The sequence below is a fragment of the Hyperolius riggenbachi genome, chromosome 2 (genome assembly GCF_040937935.1).
Source record: "Hyperolius riggenbachi isolate aHypRig1 chromosome 2, aHypRig1.pri, whole genome shotgun sequence".
NCBI classification, from domain to species: Eukaryota; Metazoa; Chordata; class Amphibia; order Anura; family Hyperoliidae; genus Hyperolius; species Hyperolius riggenbachi.
The window spans coordinates 328,790,487-328,805,070 of record NC_090647.1 but is presented as its reverse complement, the minus strand read 5'-3'; the positions used below and the strand labels follow the sequence as shown (position 1 = coordinate 328,805,070).

At 44.4% G+C, this 14,584-nt stretch overlaps 1 protein-coding gene across 3 annotated transcripts in view; it reads right to left on the bottom strand.

Annotated features, from left to right (window-relative positions):
- PTAFR (platelet activating factor receptor) overlaps nucleotides 1-14,584 on the bottom strand; it is a 92,473-nt gene that overhangs the window by 74,344 nt on the left and 3,545 nt on the right. The window contains exon 1 of one of the 3 annotated variants that reach the window (XM_068269317.1): nucleotides 6,018-6,054. The exons of the other annotated variants lie outside the window; for them this stretch is intronic. The gene's annotated coding sequence lies outside the window, so the exon portion shown is untranslated. Of the gene's footprint in view, nucleotides 1-6,017; nucleotides 6,055-14,584 lie in introns of those variants that run through there. 3 annotated transcript variants of the gene reach the window in all.

Here is a 14,584-nt window from a genome sequence, read left to right as displayed (position 1 = left end):
GAAACCGCCGCATGCCCAGCGGTCAGGGCGGCGGAGTCCGCATCCGACGCGGCAGTCGGTACGCATAGGCCTACTACTGACACAGTGGCTGAGCGCGGGGAAACTGCCGCATGCTCGGTTGGCGGTGCGGCTGCCCCCGCGCTCAAACAGACTGGCATATTACAACACATGTCTGGTGTGGCTGGGACTGATAGTCCACATTGGCTCAGGAGGACGCGCGCGCGCAGAGCGGCGGGGCCTTTATGACAGTCAGAAGGGAGTCAGCTGACCAAGCCAGTCAGCTGACAATTTCAGCAACTTCCATTGGTCCGGCACTTAGGGGAGGCGCTAGTGAGCGCTGGTGTATATATACTGGATGCTGGTCATTTCTCTGGTGTCTGGCGTTGCGATCACTACGTGGTAGCACTCAGACCTTGTCAGTATCTGTGTTATTAGACAGTTTCCAAGGTGTCGATGGCCAAGGATCTCACACCTTAGTCTAGGAAGTCTGTTATTATCTGTATTATATTCTAGATCAGTTTCCAAGGTGTTGACGGCCAAGGAACTCACACCTTAGCTTAGGCATTGTTGATTATTTGTTATGACCTTCTGCTTTCCTGACCATTCTTCTGATCTCTGATTTTGTACCTTTATCATTCTGATACTCTGTTGCCAAATCTCGGCTAGTCTCTGGATTCTGCACCTGCCTCCTGTCTCTGTACCTTATCTGTCCGTGTGTTTACGACCTGGCTTGTCCGACCTCGAGAACTATCTCTCCTGTTAGGAGATAGTTCACAGATCTGTCAGTGACACTTCTCCATTGGTGTCACTCACGCTCTGTCCTTCCCACTGTCAGTCTGACTCCTCCCCGTGGAGAGTCCAGACTACGGAAGGAACCAGTTGCCGAGCAGTATTCCTATCTGCTCTTGCACCTGTCTTCCAGGTGCGATCCTCAAAGTATTACTGTTGTACCAAAACACTCTTATCACTCAGGTGTCCAGAGGTTAGAGATATATCTGATTATCGGTGATACTGCAGATCATCAATAATCTGGTATATATCTGCATTCTCGGTGATACTGCAGATCCTCTCTGTGTTACACCGATCGTTACAGGTTGGTTGGTAAACCATATGGCAGCAGAATTCGGTATCAGCTGTAGGTGGTACAAGTCCTTTATTGGGAGGCCAGTGTAGAGAGCATTATGGTAGTCCGGTCGGGGATGTAATGAAGGCATGGACTAAGGTTGGCAGATCTTCTGGGGGGATGAGGTGCTTGGTTTTTGCGATGTTCTTCAGGTGAAAATACAATGATTTCACCACAGCAGAGATGTGGGTTCTGAAGTTTAGATCCCCATCAATTAGAACGCCCAGGCTACACACATGCTCAGAGTTGTGTAGATCTGTGCCTCCTATTCCCAGTGGTGGAGACTGGAAGTGAAGTTGTTTTGTTTCGGCTGCCCTCAGATCAGAAGGACTTCAGTTTTATCTGCGTTTAGTCTCAGCCAGTTGTCACTCATCCATTGCTGTAATTCGCCTAAGCAGGCATTTACAGTTGGAGTTGGGTCTGTCACACCAGGCTTGAAGAAAACGATTTGTAAAAAATGTGACCCTTCAAAGCTTTATTAACCTCCTAAGTAGACATTCAGGTTAAGAGGCCAGGAAGGAAGAGCCAGCAAGCAGTATGTTCTCCCAGTATATGCAAGGGTCTCCTCTGGGTACTCCAGGTTACTCCCACATTCCAAGAACATACACAAAGGGTAATTAGTCCCTGAGAACACTGAATATCAGAGGAAGGAGTTTCTAAGCAGAGCATGGAGTTCAGCTATCATGTAGATAAACTCTGAATAATGACGGACATAGTGACCTCTGTACTGATTACCCCTTACCATCACCCACCATATGTTTACTAGTGTCGTAGTGAGTAACATGTAACGTATTTTGAATTGAAGTTTTACTCTTTTGTATGAGATCAAATGTTGATTTTAGAATGTACTCATCTATACTTTTCCTGTTTGACTTGAACATTGCTTTTCTAGTGTGAAGAGGCACTCCTTTTGGCTCGCGGTAGTTGATGTACCTGCTCTCAAGCTGTTAGGGTAGGGAAGACAATAGTGGAATATCTGTAACACTACCCAGATTCTATCTATCGGAAATACTTTACCAATTGACCTAGCACCCAAAGTATCAGGCGCTTCTTTCACCACATGTACACTCCCCAAGGGACCTTATGCCAATATATATACTGTAGCACAGAATAATCATATCCACGTAATCAACATGAGTTTGCTAAACATAGGTATTGTCTGATCAACATGCTCAGAAGAGAATGCAAATGAAGATATTTGGGAAACAGACATAGCATACTTGATTTTGATTTTGCAAATTGTGTTTATACTGTTACCCACAACAGCCCAGTGCAGAAACTGCAATTGAAAAAGTACCAAACAGTAGGTGAAAAAGTGAGTATTTTCTTGCTTGATGGTTGTTTAAAAGGCATTATATTTATAATGTGAAAAAACTTTGGAGAAAAAGTGAATTGGAATGGGCCCAAGAAGAGACAGATACCCATATGCATTTCACTTTTTCTCCAGAGTTTTCTCTTAGGAGATCATTTCTCATCTTAGATTTAGAATAACTTTTTAGCACTTTGCAATTGAAAAGATGCCAAGAACTTGGTGAAAAAGTACTATGGTGAGGTGTAAGGGGCATAGATAAAAGAAAGAGTGGATATATGTAAATTAACCTGACAAAAAAAAGGTATGATTTTTAAATATTTGTTTGAGGAATAGTAGAGTGTCACACAGGGTTCAGGAGTGGTGGAGGAAGATTTTAACTGTAATAAATCCTGAATTAGATTTCTGTCAGTGAAAAACACGTGACACACGGTTCTTAAAAATTAAAAAAAAAAAAGGCATTGGAATAATGCCTTCATTTTTATGTTTAGAGAATCTTAAAACCTTTAAAAATTATTACAGCAATGCTGGGGGGGGGGGGGGGGGGGAGGGGGAGCATACTTTCTGAGTCAGCGTGTGTGCTCCAGACTATGTAGCTGGGTAATGGAAGAGGCTACACAGATGGACTCAGGAGTAATGAACAAGGAAGCAAGATTGCCCAGAGCAACAGCAGCTCTGGGCCTCCTATCAGGCTAGATGCTATGTGATCCAATACACAGCAGACGTAGTCAGTAACAGGCTTGGGTCATACACGATAGAAAGATGGCAGTGGTACAGTGGACTAGAATGGAATCTGAGTCGGTAACAGGCTAAGGTCATAAACGTTAATTCAAAAAAATAATAAACGGCTCAACTAACGGATAAATATATATTCGCAGATCTGCATATATATTTATCAAGAAACTAGCTAAAGCACACGTAATAACAATTGACAAGACAAACTTTTCTTGATTGTCTTTGGTCTCCCTACCCAATGTATGTCATTGTGAGATTTGTGGTTTTATACCCATTGATCTAATATATGTTTCTTTGATACCAATAAAGATCATATTTATATCTAATATTCTGGCAATCTGGTGCATTGTGAGATCTTTTTTTTCTCCTCCTTATTGTACTTAATGTTACCTCTAGATACGCACATTCTGTCTATAGTTACTATATGTATATATTGCGCTGCTCTCTGGCTTTGCCGTGCTCTTGCAGTAGAAATAAGTCTATAGTGAACAATGAGCATTAATAACCAGTAGACTTAAGCTTCTATAGTGTTACATAGCAGCAGCAGGTGGTGCTCCAAAACAAATATTACATTTTTTATACGTTATATATTTTATTTTTAAAATAGCCGTTACATAAAGTTGAAAAACAAAAACATTCTGCATTTCCGTTAACATATTTAAAAAAAAAACACAGGATGCAGAATACGAGCCCTATATAATTTATGCATTAATTTGCCTTTTCACCAAGAAGTGATTCCACAAAAATGTTATAGTAGATATACAATTTGGCTGGTGCACACCAAAAACCGCTAGCAGATCCGCAAAATGCTAGCAGATTTCGAAACGTTTTTTCTTATTTTTCTGCAGCGTTTCAGCTAGCGTTTTGCGGTTTTGTGTAGCGGTTTTGGTGTAGTAGATTTCATGTATTGTCAAACACAGCGTTACACAGCGCTCAGATGAATATACCCGCAATTACCAATATGGTTCAAGGATGTATTTAAATAATCAATATGATTTATATATACAGTAAATAACTAAAAGGGTTCCTATGTTATAGACAGTCCTACGGGTACGCTTCTGAAAAAAGGCTTGAGTTAGTCCTTTCTTATCAATAGTATTTCTCCTCCAGAAGCGCTCCACCATAGACAACAATGCTGTCACCACCACCAGGAACACCCTAAAGGATCCTCACTCACCAAATAAGGTGGGCCAGCAATGACATTGGCCTTATCTCGCCTCTGGGGTATTTGATAGGCTCCCCACACCCTGTGGCAGTCAGATGCTATCCAGATATCACCTCTCCTTTCTTCCTGAATGTGACCTCAATGCAAACAAATGCTATCATTGCGCAGGCATCTTTAGCTTGAAAGGGTATTTATTAAAAAAGGTTCCACTCACATGTTACAGGTAGTTGGTAAGCCTGTGGAGTGTTAGGAACGGCCTCCTGGGATACCAGCACACGGCGGCCAGCCCGGGAAGCCGCACGGGGTGGAGCTCGTTCCTAACACTCCACAGGCTTACCAACTACCTGTAACATGTGAGTGGAACCTTTTTTAATAAATACCCTTTTAAGCTAAAGATGCCTGCGCAATGATAGCATTTGTTTGCATTGAGGTCACATTCAGGAAGAAAGGAGAGGTGATATCTGGATAGCATCTGACTGCCACAGGGTGTGGGGAGCCTATCAAATACCCCAGAGGCGAGATAAGGCCAATGTCATTGCTGGCCCACCTTATTTGGTGAGTGAGGATCCTTTAGGGTGTTCCTGGTGGTGGTGACAGCATTGTTGTCTATGGTGGAGCGCTTCTGGAGGAGAAATAAGATTTCATGTATTGTTACAGTAAAGCTGTTACTGAACAGCTACTGTAACAAAAAACGCCTGGCAAACCGCTCTGAAGTGCAGTTTTTCAGAGCGGTTTGCGTATTTCCTATACTTAACATTGAGGCAGAAACGCCTCCGCAATCCAAAATCTGCAGCAGCTCGGGAGTATGCGTTTCTGCAAAACGCCTCCCGCTCTGGTGTGCACCAGCCCATTGAAATACATTACCCAAGCGTTTCCACATCCGCAAGCGGATCGCAAACTGCAGCCGAACCGCTCTGGTGTGCACTAGGCCTTTCTTCCAATAATCAACCTATTAATTCTTTGTATGTTTTAAAAAGATAAAATTGAATACTTTTCTAAAAGTGCCGTAATCAATATATATAGATATATCTAAGAAAATATACATTTTTGAACATTGCATTTACATAATTAATACAAAAAAAAATATCCAATTAACAATCTGTTACTGGCTGGTTGGTTATAGGCTTTTGTACCAGGCCCAATCTGATCAGTCTGAGAGCTTCTGCACACAAATATTTTAAAATGGTGGGATTTTATGGACACCTGAACTGGCAGGGATATGGCGGCTGCCCTATTTATTTCCTTTTAAACAATGCACATTGCCTGGCTGACCTGCTGCTTCTCTGACTCCAATAATTTCAGCCATAAACCCTGAACAACATGCTAATCAGGTGTTTCTGATTGAAGTTTAACTAGATTAGCCACAGTTTCAGGTGTGCGATTCAGACACTACTGCAGCCAAAGAGATCACCAGGCAACTGATATTGTTTAAAAGGAAATAAATATGGCAGCCTGCATATCTCTCTCAGTTCAGGTGTTTAAAAAAAAGTTCTAAAGCATTTCAAAGCATTAAGACCATCCTTAAAAGTAAATAAAAACATGAAAAAATGCTTCAAAATTGTAATGCCTGTGTGTGAACAAATCCTGAGACTTTTTATTTCATTTATGGTAACGTGCCGGGCAGAAAATATCGGATTTCATGCAGGTAAACCAGATATGTATTCAGGCATAAGCAGTGAGCTTACCTGATGGGATGATTCTGTGAATAACCTGTGATAAGACTGTCCATGGAGTGTATACGCCAGTGGGATTTTTTTTTCTTTCACAGTTACAAAGTAGGGTAGGGCAGAAGCTGTATCAGTGACTCACAGGAAGTTCCAAACCACAGCTTGACAGTGCTTTCACCAAATGTGTTCGTTCAGGATTGTGTTATTAGAAGTCAATTTAAGAAGTCCATATTGTCCATATGTATCAGTGTAAATCAACAAATGGGTAATTCAGTAGAACTGTTAAAAGGTTGCAGCAAAAAGAAGAAAAAAAAAAATCTACCAATTAAAGTTAGTTTCAAATTTCCTTAACCTATCCACCGCTGCAGTTATCCATTGTTATTATTCAAAATTTCACACTTCATGGGACACAAATGATAATTGCGTCAACATATGGGCAGATGAAAGAGAGGAGACTGAAATTGCAGCATGTTTGCTATGCCAATCATGATTTTTAGTGGCATTTTTTTTTTACACACTGTGGCAGTGTCAGCAACTCCTTTAACCCCAGGGCTCTTTCACACTGGCGCGGTGCGTTGCGGCAATTTAGCATACTGCGCAAGGTAATGAAAGTCTATGTGAGAGTTCATAATTACATGCGGGGCGCCGGAAGTGCTCAATCTGACACGCTTCCAAAACTTTGTTAGCACGCGTATCTGCTTTGTCGTGTGGCGGACTGGAAGTCATGTAAGTCTATGGCGATGCAGGGATTTGAAAAATGTTGGCAGTGGCAGTGTGGTGACATTGTAGTTCGTATGCGCGTAAGCGTATTTTTACAATACGCTTCCGTGCACTTCCATATTTTCTAAACAGGAAGTGACCGCATAGTAATGTGGTATTCCCTGAATATCGTATAGTAACGCAGTATTCCCTGAAGGCCTGTTTGTGGCATTGTGGTGTGAACACTAACGCTAATTTGCAGTGTGAAGCCGGCCTCAGAGTTTTTATAACTTTAGAAAAACAAGAGTTTGCTTTTTTAAAACAGAAAGTATTTGCGATAATTCAGGTTGGAGTGAGCTTGAGATGTCTCCCAGTGCATCACTACTGAATATATGCAAATTAACCATTGTTGCCCTTAGAAGCTAAACACACCTCCAGAACCTCTGAAATGCAATGATGTGTCATTTTGTTAATTTGTACAGAGCCATAATAATCCAACATGCATACAGGCTGTTTCGGATTGTTTGATCCTCATCAGTGCATGGCATGGATTAATTTGGCTCTATGGAGTAGGGCTTGAAACACCGAGAGGTACAGACTAACTAGCAAGCTCATGGTGAACCAGAACTCATTGGAGTGTGTGAGGGGCTACAATGGTCCTAAAAGCCCCCTTACTAAAATACTAAGGAAAACAAGAGTTTGCTTTCTTGACCACTTCCCGACCGCCTAACGCACAGGGGCGGCCGGGAAATGGAGCCCGCAAGGACCAGCTCACCCACAGAGGCGGCAGTCCTTTTAGGGGCATGGGCGGAGTGATCGTGTCATCCGTGACGCGATCCTCCGCCGCCGCCTGGCTCCGCTCACCCGCCGCAGCATCCCGCCGGCCACACGGAAGCGCCAGCGGGATGTTAACCCTACGATCGCCGCATACAAAGTGTATAATACACTTTGTAATGTTTACAAAGTGTATTATACAGGCTGCCTCCTGCCCTGGTGGTCCCAGTGTCCGAGGGACCACCAGGGCAGGCTGCAGCCACCCTAGTCTGCACCCAAACACACTGATCTCCCCCCCCTGCCCCCTGATCGCCCACAGCACCCCTCAGACCCCCCCCTGCCCACCCCCCAGACCCCTGTTTACACCCAATCACCCCCCTAATCACCCATCAATCACTCCCTGTCACTATCTGTCAACGCTATTTTTTTAACCCTGAACTGCCCCCTGGGGACTCCTGATCACCCCCCCACCCCTCAGATTTTCCCCAGACCCCCCCCCCCCCCGTGTACTGTATACCTCTATCCCCCTGATCACCTGTCAATCACCTGTCAATCACCCATCAATCACCCATCAATCACACCCTGTCACTGCCACCCATCAATCAGCCCCTAACCTGCCCCTTGCGGGCAATCTGATCACCCACCCACACCAATAGATCGCCCGCAGATCCGTCGTCAGATCACCTCCCAAGTGCAGTGTTTACATCTGTTCTCTACCCTAAACACCCACTAATTACCCATCAATCACCCATCAATCACCCCCTATCACCACCTGTCACTGTTACCCATCAGATCAGACCCTAATCTGCCCCTTGCGGGCACCCAATCACCCGCCTACACGCTCAGATTGCCCTCAGACCCCCCCCTTATCAATTCGCCAGTGCATTATTTACATCTGTCCTTCCCTGTAATAACCCACTGATCACCTGTCAATCACCTGTCAATCACCCATCAATCACCCCCTGGCACTGCCACCCATCAATCACCCCCTGGCACTGCCACCCATCAATCAGCCCCTAACCTGCCCCTTGCGGGCAATCTGATCACCCACCCACACCAATAGATCGCCCGCAGATCCGACGTCAGATCACCTCCCAAGTGCATTGTTTACATCTGTTCTTTCCTCCAAACACCCACTAATTACCCATCAATTACCCCCTGTCACTGCTATCCATCAGATTAGACCCCTATCTGCCCCTAGGGCACTCAATCACCCGCCCACACCCTCAGAACGCCCTCAGACCCCAGCCCTGATCACCTCGCCAGTGCATTGCTTGCATCTATTCCCCCCTCTAATCACACCTTGAGACACCCATCAATCACCTCCTGTCACCCCCTAGCACACCTACCCATCAGATCAGGCCCTAATTTGCCCCGTGTGGGCTCCTGATCACTCGGCCAAACCCTCAGATCCCCCTCAGACCACCTTCCGATCACCTCCCCAGTGCATTGATTGCATCTATTTTCCCCTCTAACCACCCCCTGAGACACCCATCAATCACCTCCTGTCACCCCCTAGCACTCCTATCCATCAGATCAGGCCCAATACAACCTGTCATCTAAAAGGCCACCCTGCTTATGACCGGTTCCACAAAATTCGCCCCCTCATACACCACCTGTCATCAAAATTTGCAGATGCTTATACCCCTGAACAGTCATTTTGAGACATTTAGTTTCCAGACTACTCACGGTTTTGGGCCCGTAAAATGCCAGGGTGGTATAGGAACCCCACAAGTGACCCCATTTTAGAAAAAAGACACCCCAATGTATTCTGTTAGGTGTATGACGAGTTCATAGAAGATTTTATTCTTTGTCAAAAGTTAGCGGAAATTGATTTTTATTGGTTTTTTTTTCACAAAGTGTCATTTTTCACTAACTTGTGACAAAAAATAAAATCTTCTATGAACTCACCATACACCTAACGGAATACCTTGGGGTGTCTTCTTTCTAAAATGGGGTCACTTGTGGGGTTCCTATACTGCCCTGGCATTTTAGGGGCCCTAAACCGTGAGGAGTAGTCTAGAAAACAAATGCCTCAAAATGACCTGTGAATAGGACGTTGGGCCCCTTAGCGCACCTAGGCTGCAAAAAAGTGTCACACATGTGGTATCGCCGTACTCAGGAGAAGTAGTATAATGTGTTTTGGGGTGTATTTTTACACATACCCATGCTGGGTGGGAGAAATATCTCTGTAAATGGACAATTGTGTGTAAAACAAATCAAACAATTGTCATTTACAGAGATATTTCTCCCACCCAGCATGGGTATGTGTAAAAATACACCCCAAAACACATTAAACTACTTCTCCTGAGTACGGCGGTACCACATGTGTGGCACTTTTTTACACCCTAAGTACGCTAAGGGGCCCCAAGTCCAATGAGTACCTTTAGGATTTCAATTTCAATCAATTTCCGCTAACTTGTGACAATTTCCCCTCTTTTTTAGGTAAAAGTTGGGGGGTTGGCTTATACTCGAGTATATACGGTAATCGGTAACAAATTACTCTGATTATTTTGCTCGTAAATGTGATGAAAGGTTATTTTTATCAATTAGGTGGTAAGTCATTTTTGATAAGTTTTGTGAATAGAGCCATTGGCCTCAATTCATTAAGCTTATCTCCTGTCTTTAGTAACGTTTCTATAGTTATCACCATGGTGATGAGGCATGTAGTATTCAGGAAACATTTTACCTCTGGCAAACCTAAAGTTAACTCTTCTGTCTTTAAGTTAACTCCTCAATCCTTAAAATAACTCCAGAATTCTAGACAGGTTGTTAATTAACTGCATGTGAAAATAACTACAGAGGAGGTAACTTAAAGGACTTACGAGGCCAAAATGTCTAAAAAAGCAAAGTACCTGTAAGCTGTTTAAATGCACGGAGGACGCCGTCCGCGCCCTCCGTGCAGTTCCGCCGGGTCACCTTCCTGAGATCGCCCCCCGCGCCGACCCCGACCCCCCAGGCCGGGTCGGGCTCTCGTGCCGCTCTCAATATGGCCGCTTCCATTGGCCGCGGCTGCGCAGTCCGCCTGGCCGCGAGTGCGGCTGCGCAGCTCTACGGCCAACCCCTCCGATCCACGCTACAGTGCGTGGTTCGGGGGGTTGGCCGTAGAGCTGCGCAGCCGCACTCGCGGCCAGGCGGACTGCGCAGCCGCGGCCAATGGAAGCGGCCATATTGAGAGCGGCACGAGAGCCCGACCCGGCCTGGGGGGTCGGGGTCGGCGCGGGGGGCGATCTCAGGAAGGGGACCCGGTGGAACTGCACGGAGGGCGCGGACGGCGTCCTCCGTGCATTTAAACAGCTTACAGGTACTTTGCTTTTTTTTAGACATTTTGGCCTCGTAAGTCCTTTAAAGAGTAACTGTCAGGCTGCAAAAGCTAATTTAAACCTCTATTCTCCTGTGTTAAACAGTTTAGAAGGAAGCCAAAAAGGCAATACTGAAGTTAAAAATCTCTCTTACTTTGATGTGTGCTGAACAGCAAGGCTGTTATTCCCAAGCTCATAAGGAGGCCGGCAGGACGCATAACAGATACTGCAAAGCATTCTGGGGTTGCTTCTTCTCCCCAGTGCACTACCTTGGGTCCTCCCCTTCATTTCCCTATCACGCCCTAAGGATGCTTTTACAGTGAGAAGTTACAGGCTCATGTTACAGCAGCTTGTAACAGCAGCCTAAACTCACAGCACTGAAAAATCACAGGGCACATGTTCCTTTAGAGTATACTGCATGAGTCCGCTATTGTTCCTAGCCACATGGCTAATTAATATTCACTGCACAGTAGTGTTGTCCATTACGATCTTTTTTGTGAGTCGAATCATCAGGAAGCAGGGAGGATATGACATCACAATTGGCTTCATAGGAGACAGACAAACATGGAACCTGCCATGAGCTGTCAGGAGCATCATTCTCTGCAAATACTATATAAAAATTCTGTGAAATCCAACCTTGGACAGTGAAATGCAAATGTAATGTAAGTACAGCCAATATTTAGCTACTGATATACAGTGGTGTGAAAAACTATTTGCCCTCTTCCTGATTTCTTATTCTTTACATGTTTGTCGCAATTAAATGTTTCTGCTCATCAAAAACTGTTAACTATTAGTCAAAGATAACATCATTGAACACAAAATGCAGTTTTAAATGATTGTTTTTATTATTTAGTGAGAAAAAAAAACTCCAAATCTACATGACCCTGTGTGAAAAAGTGATTGCCCCCCTTGTTAAAATATAACTTAACTGTTCAATTTCTGTAGTTCAATTTCTGTAGTCACCCCCAGGCTTGATTACTGCCACACCGGTTTCAATCAAGAAATCACTTAAATAAGAGCTATCTGACACAGAGAAGTAGACCAAAAGCACCTCAAAAGCTAGACATCATGCCAAGATCCAAAGAAATTCAGGAACAAATGAGAACAAAAGTAATTGAGATCTATCAGTCTGGTAAAGGTTATAAAGTAATTTCTAAAGCTTTGGGACTCCAGCGAACCACAGTGAGAGCCATTATCCCCAAATGGCAAAAACATGGAACAGTGATGAACCTTCCCAGGAGTGGCCAGCCGACCAAAATTACCCCAAGAGCGCAGAGAAAACTCATCCGAGAGGCCACAAAAGACCCCGGGACAACATCTAAAGAACTGCAGGCCTCACTTGCCTCAATTAAGGTCAGTGTTCACGACTCCACCATAAGAAAGAGACTGGACAAAAACGGCCTGCATGGCAGATATCCAAGGCGCAAACCACTTTTAAGCAAAAAAAACATTAAGGGTCGTTTAAATTTTGCTAAAAAACATCTCACTGATTGCCAAGACTTTTGGGAAAATACCTTGTGGACCGACGAGACAAAAGTTGAACTTTTTGGAAGATGCGTGTCCAGTTACGTCTGGCGTAGAAGTAACACAGCATTTCAGCAAAAGAACATGATACCAACAGTAAAATATGGTGGTGGTTGTGTGATGGTCTGGGGTTGTTTTGCTGCTTCAGGACCTGGAAGGCTTGCTGTGATAGATGGAACCATGAATTCTACTGTCTACCAAAAAATTCTTAAGGAGAATGTCCGGCCATCCGGGTGCTGCAGCAGGACAATGACCCAAAACACACCAGTAAATCCACCTCTGAATGGCTGAAGAAAAACAAAATGAAGACTTTGGAGTGGCCTAGTCAAAGTCCTGACCTGAATACTATTGAGATGTTGTGGCATGACCTTAAAAAGGCGGTTCATGCTAGAAAACCCTCAAATAAAGCTGAATTACAACAATTCTGCAAAGATGAGTGGGCCAAAATTCCTCCAGAGCGCTGTAAAAGACTCCTTGCAAGTTATCGCAAACACTTGATTGCAGTTATTGCTGCTAAGGGTGGCCCAACCAGTTATTAGGTTCAGGGGGCAATTTCTTTTTCACACTGGGCCATGTAGGTTTTGAGTTTTTTTTTTCCTCACTATATAATAAAAACCATCATTTAAAACTGCATTTTGGGCCTGATTCACAAAGCGGTGATAACTCAGTTATCACGCCTAAAAGACTTTAGCCTAAATTGCTCCTAAATTCGATTCGAGTACATTCGAATTCGGGTCAGGGGCAAATTCAGGTTCGAATTCGATCGCAACCACCGAATTCGATTTGAATTCGGTTCGAGTTCAGTAACTAAATTCTGGAAAAATTCATCTTCGCGAATTCGGGTGTTTTTTTTTTTTTTTAAGGGAAATCACCCTTCTCTCCTCTCCTCCCTTTGCACCTGCCTGCCTCTCTCTCACTCTGTTCATGGATATAGTCTTCCAGGGATTTGTAGGATGTCAAAAGCAGGCTCACATACATTGGCCAGGAATTGTACCCAGGTCAACTGCTTGGAAGGCAGCTATGCTCACCACTATACCACCAACGCTGATACTGCTTACAGGCTTCAATTCAAGAATTTTCGGGTACATAACGAATTTGCGAATTTGAAGAGCAACCTTGCTCACCTCTCTTTGCCTCTCCACCCTTTCACAGGACCAACATCAGAAATTTCAGGGTCCCATGCTGGGCAAACCTACTGAGCCCCCTCACTCTCCCCTCTGTCACTACACGCCAATTTGGAGGATAAAAAAAAAAAAAAAGTTATCTCAGGCTCTCTCTCATTCACCACCCCACAATTCAGGTGTTCCCATTCCCCCAACAGACACAACACATACAAACATATGCAAGGGTAGATCCTACTGGCAGGCAGAATGTAATAGGTAGCCTCTACAGGGTGGCACATGAAAGGCCAGCCCAGCTGCCTGGCACAAGCACTTGTATACAGGCAGATACCGCCTGGCTGGTCTCCTTGTTCCTCTTACTGTATTTCTGATGTTTGTGTCCTCTCCAACTTAATTGAAGCAGGCTAGGGGTAGGCAGATAGGTAGTGACAGGCAGATTGAAGTGACTGGCAGGTAGTGATAGGCAAATAGTAGTAGTAGTAGGTAGAGATAGGCAGATTGTAGTGGCCGGCAGATAGTGATAATAATAATAATCCGAACATTTGTATAGCGCTTTTCTCCTGTCGGACTCAAAGCGCTCCAGAGCTGCAGCCACTGGGACGCGCTCAAGAGGCCACCCTGCAGTGTTAGGGAGTCTTGCCTTGAAGTCCTTACTGAATAGGTACTTGACCTAGCCAGGATTCGAACCCTAGACAGATAGTGATAGTAGTAGTACTTGAGGATAGGCAGATTGTAGTGGCCAGAAGGTAGTGATAGGCAGTTAGTAGTAGTAGTTGGGGATAGGCAGATAGTAGTAGTTAGAGATATGCAGATTGTAGTGGCCGGCAGGTAGTGATAGGCAGATAGTAGTAGTAGTACTTGAGGATAGGCAGATTGTAGTGGCCAGAAGGTAGTGATAGGCAGATTGTAGTAGTAGTTGGGGATAGGCAGATAATAGTAGAGCTAGGCAGATTGTAGTGGCTGGCAGGTAGTGATAGGCAGATAGTAGTAGTACTTGAGGATAGGCAGATTGTAGAGGCCAGAAGGTAGTGATAGGCAGATAGTAGTAGTATTTGAGGATAGGCAGATAATAGTAGTTAGAGATAGGCAGATTGTAGTGGCCGGCAGGTAGTGATAGGCAGATAGTAGTAGTATTTGGTGATAGGCAGATAGTAGCAGTAGGTAT